The sequence below is a fragment of the Schistocerca cancellata genome, chromosome 2 (genome assembly GCF_023864275.1).
Source record: "Schistocerca cancellata isolate TAMUIC-IGC-003103 chromosome 2, iqSchCanc2.1, whole genome shotgun sequence".
In the NCBI taxonomy this organism is placed as follows: Eukaryota; Metazoa; Arthropoda; class Insecta; order Orthoptera; family Acrididae; genus Schistocerca; species Schistocerca cancellata.
In genome coordinates this window covers 356,961,734-356,975,389 of record NC_064627.1, presented here as the reverse complement: position 1 = coordinate 356,975,389, position 13,656 = coordinate 356,961,734, and the positions used below count along the sequence as shown (strand labels likewise).

Genomic DNA, 13,656 nt, shown 5'->3' with positions numbered 1-13,656 from the left:
TTGACTGTCCAATTGCTGAACATGCTGCACCACTTCATACGGGGCAATTTCAATCCTCCTTTCCAGCAAACGTTTCTCCAAACTACACAGGTGGTAACAGTCGGTCCAGCATAACCTGTGCTCTCGTGATACCCCTGGCCTAAACATCCACTATGCTGTTACCCACTCCATCATGTTACTTTTTACCTTCTCTCTTCGATCCACACCACACCTTTCCTGTCAAGATTGTGTACTGCCTTCTCCCACCACTCTTGCTCCCCTCACGGGGGCATTATCTCTCTATCTCTCTCTCTCTCTCTCTCCCCCCCCCCTCCATCTTGTGTCATCTGTCAGAAAGCCTGTCTCTTTCCTGCTACCTCTTCCTTCCATCCTTCCCTACCCCCATCCCACCTCCTTCAGCACAGGCAACTGTTTTCAGTAATACATAATCAATAATCAGTCTCACCATGACCACAGGAGTGTGCATTTGTATTTGTGTGTGTATGTTTACTTTTGCTAGAAAAAGAGCAGCAAGAGCTTGAAAGCTATTGTGAAGAGAATTCCCTGTTACGTATATCTGTGCCATACACATCAGCCTGCTATAGGTAAGTGGTTACTTTTCCCTTATTTACATATTGAATAGTGTGTTTCTGACACAAAAGATCTCTAGTATAAACTTCAACTTATTCTGAAGTTATGTTAAAATTTCAGCCAAAATGGATGCTGATAAGAGAATTTCAGATTCAGGCTTTTTACTGGTTATTTGCAGTTTAATGGCGATTTCTGAAAGGTACAACTTGTTTTTAGGGAAAAAAATATTTTATTGAGTAATTTCATGAATTGTGTGAAAGCTGGGTTTTATATAAGGACTTGGATTGCACCTTAAAAGCTAGGTTTATACAGCTTATGTCATCATCAGTATATATTGAAGCTTTACAAACATTAAACTTGTTGAAACTTCCTGGCAGATTAAAACTGTGTGCCCGACCGAGACTCGAACTTGGGACCTTTGCCTTTCGCGGGCAAGTACTCTACCATCTGAGCTACCGAAGCACGACTCACGCCTGGTACTCACAGCTTTACTTCTGCCAGTATCTTGTCTTAAACTTGTTTTTTTCTTTCTTTTTTTTTCTTCGGAGATTGGTTCACCAACTGACTCAAATTTATAAATTTCAAATGTTTAACTTGCTACTGCTTCCCCTCTATACCAGACCAAAAATATATCACAGTAACATTGCTGAGGCTGGGATTATGTTGAGCTCTCTGACAATTTTCTCATAGTCCCACAATAAGTTTGAAATGTATGGAGAGGAACTAGTGTCATGTTGAATCATTCTCCTCAAGTGAGAGCAAAATAAGTACCTTTCCTTTATATCACTATTTTCAACTGTCATATTGGTTTCAATTTTACCTATTTTTAACATACTTGAGTTGAATGGACTCGGTGCACAAGTCTTTTGTGAAGGTAAAAGAGCATCCTACATGCAAGTGACACCACTAGCAATTTACCATAAATAAAACAATATTTTTTCTTCAAACATTCATTTGTAATTGTGCAGTGATGCACTATATTACTGCATTCATTCAAACATTATATACATGTGAATACATAAGACGGTTAACAAAAATATAAACTCATAATCTTATTTAAATAATTTGATTAGAACACAAAAACATAAGTAAAAGTGTTAAGTAACTGTACAATAAACATTTCTCTGTGTTTTCCAACAGTTTGCTGCATGACCAATAGTGCTCATTCATGGACTGTATGTCACCATTCTTGGATGAAAAGAACAGACACAATCCATACAGGACATCTGAGTTATTCTTTCTGTATCTTTTCACAGCTTTGCAATACAATCTCACCTGTGAGATTGGTTATAGCAGAAACTTTGTACCTTTCTTGAATGCCACACTTTAAAATAAAGTCTATTTTTTAGACTTATTAAATAAAAAGACAATGGATTGAGAAGATAAACTCCTGGTTGACTAATGATGATGAAGATGATTTTTTAATACCCACTTGGAGTAACTATTATGTTAAAGGTGATATTATGGATAAATATGTTTACACATTTTACTTGACCTACATTGAAGTACAAAACATATTCCTGATGCCAAAAAAAGATAACTCTGATGGCTTAGACACCAGCTGTTTGAAGTATGCTGCTGTACATTTAGCAGCGTATGATGCAAGTTATACCAATCACTGTTCATGGAATCTGATAATTTATAAACTACTTATTTAAAAGAATATTGATTGATTCAGTTAACACTTACTGTCCGTAACAAATAGTAAATAGTAACAGTCTGCATCCATACAAAATCACACACATTTATTTGACAGTAACCACCATTGTGTGTGAAAAATTTACCAAAATTTCAAAATATTTAATGTTTAACATCCTCATAGAGAAATAGTAGGAAAAAGATAACCCATTTCTTGTGAAATGAACATATTACCAATTATGGGTGTGGATAACACACCTTAAGAAAAAAAAAGTGTACCTGAGTCAGCTGCAATACAGATGTTATTAGGTAACTACTCACTTAACAGACACATGAAATATGCTGTAAAAAAAAAAAAAAAAAAAAAAAAAAAAAAAAAAAAAAAAATCACACCATGATTAGTGCAACAAAACTTATACAATATAGTTTGTTTACAAAAAGCAAATTGAACTTTAACTTTCTGCTGGTGTGATATCTATGCCCAGCAGTATTTTTAAAAAAGGAATGGAGGGGGGATATATTTATATGGGAATACTGGTTAAGGATCAGTGCAACTTTACATTGCTGCTATCAGATGGAAACTGAACTGTGATAAATGAAGAAATGCAACCAGGCAAAATAACTGAACAAGTTGTTATCTATTCAGAAACCATGTTCTTTAACTGTGTACACAACACACAGAATACTCTGTTTTATGCAAAAACACATTCACCTTATCCTTACCCTTCTAATGACATTTCTTTTGCCCCTCTTTGGAAAACGAGATTATCAGCTCTGAAAGTTCCAACTATTTTTGTTGTCATTTTTAACAAACCTATAGGAAATCCTAGTTCTAATACTAATACAAACTAGAGTGCCACATAGACATAAGTGCTGAAAACATTCAATGAAGAACCAAGCATTAATAAACATCAACAGTTACTAACGACATTTGGGACCAAGTATACCAGGGAGCAGAGCAATATGAAAGCCCAAAAATCAAAACTAAGATAATCACTTAAAACACTCAGTTAAATTTACACACTGAAAATCAACAAACAGAAGTAACTAATCCAGTTCCTTGCGAAAGGAAAAACCATTCTCCTAATAAAACAGGACTTTTGAACACTAAAAAACGCAGGTTCATCAAAGGGGAAACCTGGCAAAAGGTGAATGAGGTATGTCAATGATGTTGACTTTGACTACCTTTCTGGTGAAGTTTGAAGTGGTGTTATTAGTGTTATGATGTACTGTGAATGGCAAGAATCTCTCCATATAAATATGTTCAAATAAAGTGAATTCTTTCAACTGTGATGTGCTGCATGTTTGTGTATGCTCCCTACTGTTTTCAAAGAAGATTAACAGGGTATGGGCCTAGGATCACCACTCCACAGTGACAGGAAGTGAGGGTGCCATCAAAATGACAAGAAAGGCTGGAAAATCTTTCAAACACACTGATGAACTGTGGGTACTGAAAATTTTCCCTTTTACTGATTACAAAGAGGACTTGCAAGTGATTTTATGAGATCAGTGAGAAAGTGATAGAAGCATCTGAATTGGATGATAATAAGCATGATAGGACACGCGTGCGCGCGCGAGTGTGTGTGTGTGTGTGTGTGTGTGTGTGTGTGTGTGTGTACTGCTTAATGCCTTAATGGCCGAAAGCTATAATTATGTGAATCTTTTTGTTGTGCCTATTGTGACTTAGCAACTCCACTATATATTGAAAAAATATATGAATGGACAGTTTTTTGTGGAGTATGATATATTTACGGTACATAATGAAAAACTCAAATATGGTGGACCAGCAACAGACTGAACTGCTGAATGAAGATAATTATCACTACAAGTCAAAATGAACCAAGGAAATTCTCATAAGTAAATACACCAAGGAAGGGTGAACAAAGAGCAAATGAATGGGCTGTGGGGATTCTGTTAACAAGACCACAAAACTGAAAAATATACGACATCCTAAAAGATTCCCATGTGCATTTTGATTAGTGGGATGGAATGCCTGCAATAAAGGAATATGTGAACTTTGAGTTGAAAGCAGATAAATTAATGTTAAATTACCATGTGATATGCAACATGCTGCTGATTCAAAGTTTGTGGCCCTAGCGTAGAATTACCAGATAAGTAAGTAAATGTGCATACCTTGACAGGTCTACCTTACAAAAATGAAACTTTTGCAGCTGTGTTGATGAACCTCACTGTAACCTGACCACTGAGATAAATCAGCCTGAACTGTTTGAGGTGCCCAATGAATACAAGGATGAGAATGCCAGGTGTCCTTCAAGCGGTAGTTTTGACCGAGCTCCTCAGAATGATGAGTAGAAAGATGACATGATTCTGAAGGATGGGTGATAACAAGGTTTCTAGCAAGAGGCTGCCAGAGTGCCAAAGTTGCCGCCAGAGAGCAACAAAGAAGCCCACAGAAGAATGACATTTTACAAACACGAGATAAAAAGGGATGAGAGCATTAAAATTTCAAAAGTCTGAAGAGAGCAACCACAACAAATAAAGTGGGGTGGAAGTGTTCAAATAGGACAAAGCTGTAGCGTCAGCCAGTATAATAACAGTCTCGGCAATTATGAAAAAATATATAGCCGTGGTCCACGAAGTTTTCATTGTTAATAGCATGGGAATATTGGGAAATATTGCACACAATAAGAGGATCACATTTCAACCAACACACCATAGAAAGGAGGTAGATAGTTACCATCATTTTAAGTGACATTAACTGCAAGCAAACGTGTGTTACTAACAGTGAAACACAATGACATAAAATATCATCCTACACATGAATTAAATGCAATCATGCTGGACAGTGTTACATATTCACATGTGACATACACCACTTTAAGAGAAAATGAAAGAAACACTGTGTGGATTCTGGACAGTGTAGCAACAGATCACACGGTTTACCAATGTGATAAATTTGTCACTTTCACTGAATGGGAAGAGTCAGTAAAGGCAGCTGGTGGTGGACATTTGAAAAGTACAGGTTTTGACACTGTGGGCCTACAACTATCAGAAGAATGTGGAGGGCAAACACTTGTCTTGCACAATATGTTTTACATTCCATCCATCATGTGTAGTTTGATATCAGTCTCTCAGGCAACTGATAGAAGAGTGATGTTATTCTTAACAAAAGCTGAAGCTAGTCATGACACATAGGAGAAACAATCATGATAGCTCCAAAGAAAGGCAATTGGTACTACTTCAGTGAAGACAACTCCAGTATTTCAATGGGTTGACTTGGGTGGCCCTGTCACAAATTTTACCACTTGTCACAAAATGGATTTATGGCATCCACTCACTTTGAAAAAGCTAACAAAATGATCCATGGTAGTGGAATAATACACTAAGTATCATACATCTGATAAATCAGTTGTACAATGTGTGCACTGAAGGCAAGATGAAAGCCAAACCTTTCCCCATAATGACTGGAAACAGAACAAATTAATTGCTACATTTAATACACAGTGATGTAGGTCTGTGTCTAACTAACACTTAAATGAAAGAGCTAAATATATTGTCAAATTTATGGATGATTATTATTAATGACATGCAGTAATATATTTACTAAAAGTCAAAAGTTTCTGTCATTCAAAGAGTACAAATTATATGCAAAAAGTTTTCCACAGAAAGTATATGGCTAAAGCAAATGGAGAATATCTGCTAAAAGAAGTAATTTGGAAGCAGCTGACCAATTCTAATACACTTCAATAAAGGGGAGTTGCAGAACAGTTTAATGTGTTTAGGTAACAAGCAAAGGCCAGGAACTGAATTTGACAGATGCTATAGTCCAATTGTAAAAATGAAAACTGTGCACTGTTTTATGGGAATAGCAGTTGAACAAGACTGGAATATTCATCATTTAGAAGTTTCTGTGGTACATTTGATGGCTGACATTAAAAAAATGAAGTTTATGTGGAAGTACCCATTGGTTTCAAGGTTGCCATTAACAAACTACAAAGAAAATTCAATGGTGTACTAGATCAGAAGGCACTGCACAATGGTGAGTGTATCAGCATACTTTAAAAGTGCATCTATTGGTTGAATTAGTACCAGCAGAAGATGGAATGAAACACCTGATGAGTTCTTGTGTATGCAAGAGATGCTGTGATCAGTAGCTAACCCATGTGTTTACTATGATCTACAGCATGAACTCAAAGTAACTGCATGTGTGTATGATATAATGCTTCATGGGGAGAACAGTGAAATAAAGAAAATAAAAAAAAATATTGTGAGGAATGATTTTGAAGTAGAGGACTGTTTAGAGGCATGAAATGTACAATCAATTTGAGTTACGAGAGAAGATGGAACACTGATTTCAGACGAAACAGCATTGTAAAAGGATTCCAAATGAAAACTCGTCTTGTGAAAACACCTCTCACCAAGAATGTGAAGCTACAGAATGTGACAAATGAAGACAACTCAGCAAACAGGACACATCAAAATACAGAAATCTTCCACACACAAAAATGAGTACAATGTCAGATTTAGCATATCCAGGAGTGTATTTAAGACATTTCAGCAGCAGTCCGAGTGAGAAGCAATAGTGTACTGTCAAACATACACTCTGTTATTAGTGAGGTACAAAAAAGTGATGCACTCCTGTATTGCAAGATTGGCAAGGAAACTGATACATACTGATGTGCTGATCCAAAACAATGTAAACACTTTTATGGAAATCTGACAATTTTTGGGAGTGCATTTGGAAAAACAATGAACTGTTGCACTAAGCAAATCTGCAAGAGAAGTGAAGCAGAGAAACAGCTTTCTCAGTGAGATCGTTCATAGTCAAAGTGCAAAAGAGCAAGGTGAAAACTGTGAGGCTTCGGAAGAACAAGCTTGTCGAGTGTCTGACAAAAGCATTTGACAACTTGTGGTTGAAAAGACATCAGAAGTTAATAGGTGTCAGGGACCAGGGGCTGTCAGTCATATGACTATAATTTTTGTGAACTTTGAAGTGTTGTTGTACTTGTTATGATGTATTGTGAAAAGAGGAAATCTTGCTGTATGTATGTTCAAATAAATGTGTTCTTTCAACTGTGATGGGCAGCATGTTTGTGTGCGCTTCCTACTAATCAGAATAAGATTAACAAAATGCACCACTCATCCAAGAACTGCGTGCTGTGTAAATAAAAAGATATTCCTACACATTATATTCCTCCAACCTTGTATTACAGTTAATGTTAATTTTTAAATGCAGAATCAAGTACTGCATTTTTATTAAGTTCCTTGTACCAGTCCACATAGAAAATTAGTTTAAAGTAAAATTATAATGAGAATAACTGGGAAACAAACTACATATAATTTCCAGATAAATTCTTCAGTGTACCGAAAGAAAATACATCAAAATGGCATAAGACTGATACAAATTTCCAATGCCTTTTATTTGTTTATTTGAATGAGTAAGTCTGTTGTGTGAGTGTGTGTGTGTGTGTGTGTGTGTGTGTGTGTGTGTGTGTGTGTGTGTGGTGATTTACCTGTAGTAACAATGAGGCAAGGCAAACTGTTTCTATTCGTGGTACTAGGAATTGTGCTGTCAACAGGAAAGCACTAGGAAGCCTTTCTGGCTCTTTGTCATCTTAACTATTTTTCCATCTGAATTTTTTTGTTTGATGCATATATCACTTTTTTATAATGTCATGAAAAACAAAATATCTGTGAATGTCAAAAGATGGCACACTTGGATAATTTTGAATAGATCATGTAGTACTGTTAATATAAAAGGAGGAGCCCATGAAATTCAGAGCTGGAAAGGAAACTAATATTACAATAGGCCAACATTTTTCGAAACCAAATATTCAAATGAAAGTTAAAGTTTACTGTCAACACTGAGGTAGCTGAGGATGAAATATTAGCAAAGCTGCAGAATAATGGTAGAAGGTAATACATCTAGACTCTCAAAGAAATTAGGGATTATATTTGCAAATTTAGCTCATAATGATAGGAAATTAACATTGAAAGTTGGGAACAAATCTTCAGAACAATCACCAAAACAGTGAAGGAAATAACTACAGCAAAACATAATAGAATACTGAATGTGATAAAGTCCTATATAATAAAATTACAATCATGGAATAAATTTCAGTAAGAAGAAAATAATTTCAAAAGCACGCCATAAAAACCAGCAAAAATATCACTTCACAAGGAGCTTTAAAGAGTTTATGAAATATATTCTAAAAAATAAAAACCCAAAACAGTAAATTAGTCCGATTTCTTAAAAGAAATTGTGAACTTGAAGAAGCAGGGAAACAAAAGCATGGGCTATCCACTGTGTAGTTTAGAGGAGAAAATTCTTTGGAAATAGAAAACACACACATATTCACACAAGCACAACCCTCACACTGTTTCTGGCCGCTTCAGCCCAAATGTGCCAGAAGTCTGCAGTCCGAGAATTGTATATGTAAGAAAATTATCTGTATTTTGTCATGTTTGCTCTTCGTAAACACCTTACAAACTTCTCCCCACCTCTCAATACAGGGACTATGGACTATTATAACATGCATTTCACTGACAATTAATGCCATTGTGTATTCATTTTATTATCACATCCATAGTAATTAATAGAGAGCTGATTATTCTGTGAACAAGTTTTGATGTGACTAATCTCTCAAAACATGACATATCTTGCAAATGCAAACTTCTAGTGAAACATGTGAGTTCCCCTTGCCTCTCCGATCTGCACTGACAAATAAGGCTGAAGCCAATAACTATGAAGCACAGGAACAAAAGCTTCCTAAAAGGTCTCACTTTTCACATAAATGTAAACTAAACAATAAATATATTTTGGAAATAACACTGCAGTTATCTATCAGTAAACCTACGACGACTCCCTCTAAATACTTACTCTTACTTGTGAGCTTTTCTACAATTATGTCAGTGCACATAATTGCCACAATTCACATTCTGTGTCTGCTAAAAAATTACTGAATTGCAGTAAAAAAGTGTTTTTCATCTGTGCTAGTTACAATCACCATGAACTTGTTATTCCACTGTATACTGTGCTCCCAAAATACAGTTGCAGTATTTAGCCCGGCAGGTTACTTCTCCCATGCCACTGCTTACTAAAGCTGTCATTTTAAAAAGAGAATACAATTCCACTGGATGGATTTGCTAGCCATAACTCCGTGAACGATACAACAGTTGCAGAAATATTAAAACACTCCTACCAAAATACCATATTACATTAGTCTCCTTTTGTTACATCATTCTTAAGTTCATTATAAAACAGTGAGTTAACTATGAACAATGGGCTTCAACAATGTATAAAAATTATAAATCTGTTCTAAGTCGCTTCTGCAAATTTTTATGAAATGATTCACATTAAATGGCAGTGATTGGACAGAAGTTCAGAATATTCTTGTACATGTCAGTATATTTAAGGAAACAAATTCTTGATGTGTTTGAAGGAGTTGCTCTGCCAATGAATGGTGAGCAAATGCAGGGCATTACGCACCAGAAAGCTGCAAAACATAAATACAATGTAAAAGTTTTAGTATTAACATACAGAGTGATTTTTAATATGTAGAACACATCACCAGTACACAGGAGACACAGGAATGAACGGAAGGTCTCCATGCACATGGGTTTTAAGTTTCCTTTCATTGTGAATTATGGCCCACATTTTGACTCTGCGGTAAACAACAATATGAAAACTTTCATTCTGGGCAACATACTAAATAAATCTGAGGATTTTGGTGAACTTGAGGAAAGACTACATATCAATACCTGTGACACACAAGTGACACCAGATCTTTTCCTCACTTCCACCAGAAACTGGAAAACAGGGAAGATGATCTTGGAATGCACACAACAGACTCTACTAACTACTTACATATTATTAATTAGTAGCTTTCATCTGCACTTTAAATTGTGAAACTCTTCAGTGGCAATATTAGCAACACTGCCATATACAATGAGGTGACGATAGTCATGGGATACCTCCTAATATAGTGCTGGACCTCATTCTACCTGGCTTAGTGCAGCAGCTCAAAGTGGCACGGACTCAACATGTCATTGGAAGTCCCCTGCAGATATATTGAGCTATGCATCCTCTATAGTCGTTAATAATTATGAAAGTATTGCCGGTGCAGGAATTTGTGCATGAACTGATCTCTCGATTATGTTGCATAAATGTTTGATGGGACTCATGTTCCAGAATGTTCTTCAAAACAATCGTGAACAGTTGTGGCCCTGTGACATGATGCACTGCCATCCAGACAAAATCCATTGTTTTTTGGGAACATGAAGTTTGTGAATAGCTGAGAATGGTCTCCAAAAGTAGGCAATGGACTAGAGGACCCAGTCGATTCCGTGTGAACTCAGCCCACAACACTGTTGGGCCACTACCAGCTTGTACAGTGCCTTGTCATCAACTTGGGTCCATGGCTTTGGCGGGGGTATATGCCACACTCGAACCCTACTATCAGCTCTTACCAACTGAAATCGGTACTCATCTGGCAAGGCCACGGTTTTCCAGTTGTCTAAGGTCCAACGATATGGTAAGAAGCCCAGGAGAGGCACTGCAGATGATGGGCTGTCAGCAAAGACACTCGTGTTGGTCGTCTGCTGCGATGACCCATTAATACCAAATTTCATAGCATTGTCCTAATGGATATGTTCGTTTTACATTGCACAATGATTTCTGTGTTTACTTTATGCAGTGTTGCTTGTCTGTTAGCGCTGACAACTCTATGAAAACACGGCTGCTCTCGGTCATTAAGTGAAGACCTTCGGCCCCTGTGTTGTCCGTGGTAAGAGGTAATGCCTAAAATTTGGTATTCTCAGCACACTCTTGAAACTGTGGGTCTCAGAATATTGAATTCCCCAATGATTTCAGAAATAGGATGTCCCATGGGTCTAGGCTTCAACTAACATTCCAAAACACCTGGGCAATGGTGTAGCAGGATACGTATACAAGCCCATAGCAGTAAAACGGGTTTAGAAAATATATCAATTCAATATTGGGTTGTTTATGCTATTTTATGTGACTATATTTCACATTTATTTTTTATTATTTAATATTGTAAGATATAATTATGAATTGTATGCTAACTGATGTTAAATACCATGTGTCTTGTGAATATCACAAAATTTTAATAACCTATAATAATGTATTTATGCTACTGGGAAGAAATGACAAAGTAATAATATATCTGTTCACTAATGTATACCATAATGTACTAACAAGGGAACCTCCCCATTGCACCCCCCTCAGATTTAGTTATAAGTTGGCACAGTGGATAGGCCTTGAAAAACTGAACACAGATCGATCGAGAAAACAGGAAGAAGTTGTGTGGAACTATGAAAAAATAAGCAAAATATACAAACTGAGTAGTCCATACGCAAGATAGGCAATATCAAGGACAGCGTGAGCTCAGGAGCGCCGTGGTCCCGTGGTTAGCGTGACCAGCTGCGGACCGAGAAGTCCTTGGTTCAAGTCTTCCCTCGAGAGAAAATTTTAACTTCATTTTCAGTTTATGTGACAAACTCTTATGTTTTCATCACTTTTTTTGGAGTGATTATCACATCCACAAGAAAACCTTATTCCTGTAATGTGACACACATGCTGTCACCAGTGTCGCATAGAATATATCAGATGTGTTTTCCTGTGGAGGAATCGGTTGACCTATGACCTGGCGATCAAATGTTTTCGGTTCCCATTGGAGAGGCACGTCCTTTAGTCAACTAATCGCACAGTTTTGTGGTGCGGTCGCAAAACACAGACACTAAACTTATTACAGTGAACAGAGACGTCAATGAACGAATGGACAGATCATAACTTTGCGAAAAAAAAAGAAAGTAAAATTTTCAGTCAGGGGAAGATTTGAACTAAAGACCTCTCGTTCCGCAGCTGCTCACGCTAACCACGGGACCACGGCGCTCCTGACCTCACACCGTCCTTAATATTGCCTATCTTGTGCATGGACTACTGAGTTTGTATATTTTGTTTATTTTTTCATAGTTCCACACAACTTCTTCCTGTTTTCTTGATTGATCTGTGTTCAGTTTTTCAAGGTCTATCCACTGTGCCAACTTATAACTAAATCTGAGGGGGGTGCGATGGGGATGTTCCCTTGTAAGAACCAACTAAATTAAAATATATTACTTCCGAGTGAGATCTCTTGTAAATGTTAGCAATTGAAGTAATTATGCAAGAAGGAAGAAATCTTAAGTTTTTTAACAACTAACTGTTTGCAAATCATATTTCACAAGATTTTACATAGAAAAACTAAATTTGTTAAAATTCAATGGATATCAAACATTGTTCTTATTTTTGTAAGGCATTATGTTGCCTTTGTGTTGCCTTTGTATGCATCGGAAACATGGACTACCTATGCCAAACAAGAACGTCGCCTTAATGATTTCCACATGCGGTGCCTGAGATCCATCCTCGGAGTAACGTGGAAGGACCGAGTGATCAACGAAGCAGTGCTATCTAAAACTAACTGCAACAGTATTTCAGCTATCTTGAAGCAGAGATGACTCCGCTGGCTGGGACGCGTCCACCGTACGGATCCTGACAGATTACCATGTGAGGTGATGCTTGGAGAGATCTCTATAGCCAAAAGACCTGTAGGACATCCTGTATTGAGGTTCAAGGACTCCTGTAAATGAGATATGGAGAGCTTTGGAATCGACACAAACAGATGGGAGGCACGGGCTAGCATGAGACCAGAGTGGCGTGATGATATATCATCTGGAATGTCGAAGCATGATGAAGGCTTGTTAGACAGATTAAGGCAGAAAAAGCTTCGCAATGCTACCACTGCTCCTGCCTCAGCAGCCAGATACACTTGTGACAATTGCGGCAAGAGATGCTGTGCTTCCATTGGCTTGACCAGTCATATGAAAAAATGCAACCCATAAACACACAGATACTGCAACAATCATCTACCAAGATGTCGTGGCCAATATATGTTGCACTTAAAAATGGGTGAATATGTAATTTGTCATTGTACGTTAACTGAAGTAACTGTCTCAATAATGAATTTATCATTTTGGATTATTACCCCCCCCCCCCCTCCGCCCCCCCCCCCCAACCACCACATACACACGAAGAGCAAGAGAGGGGGGGGGGGGAGGAAGTTACAGCAGTTTTAGTGCAGACCATTAATAAATCAAGCATGTAAATTTATTGGAGGTGTATAAGTTTTTATTTAAAGGTGATCAGTCAAAAATTGCAACTAGAATATCACTGTGCTCCAAGAGGAATGATTTAGGACTTCTTTTGTTGCAGCAAGCACAAACAGCTGATGACAGGAGCCATGTGCAAAGAGCTCCCTGTGCATGTTTCTGATTTGATAAACACTCAGAAACAGACACTTTGACTGGCCAGCAAACCCATCCAATCCTTACCCAACTGAAAATGTCTGGGAGTATGTGGAGCAGTGGATGAAATATAGAAATCAACATCACCACAATTTGGTAGCTCTACAAGATCTAATAATCAAT

The 13,656-nt window shown here is 37.3% G+C and overlaps 1 protein-coding gene across 1 annotated transcript in view; it reads right to left on the bottom strand.

Moving 5' to 3' along the window:
* Positions 1-9,531: 9,531 nt before the first annotated feature.
* Positions 9,532-13,656, bottom strand: part of LOC126161742 (rootletin) — a 267,518-nt gene continuing 263,393 nt past the window's right edge. Inside the window, exon 33 of the mRNA XM_049917782.1 lies at positions 9,532-9,665. The gene's annotated coding sequence lies outside the window, so the exon portion shown is untranslated. The remainder of the gene's footprint in view (positions 9,666-13,656) is intronic.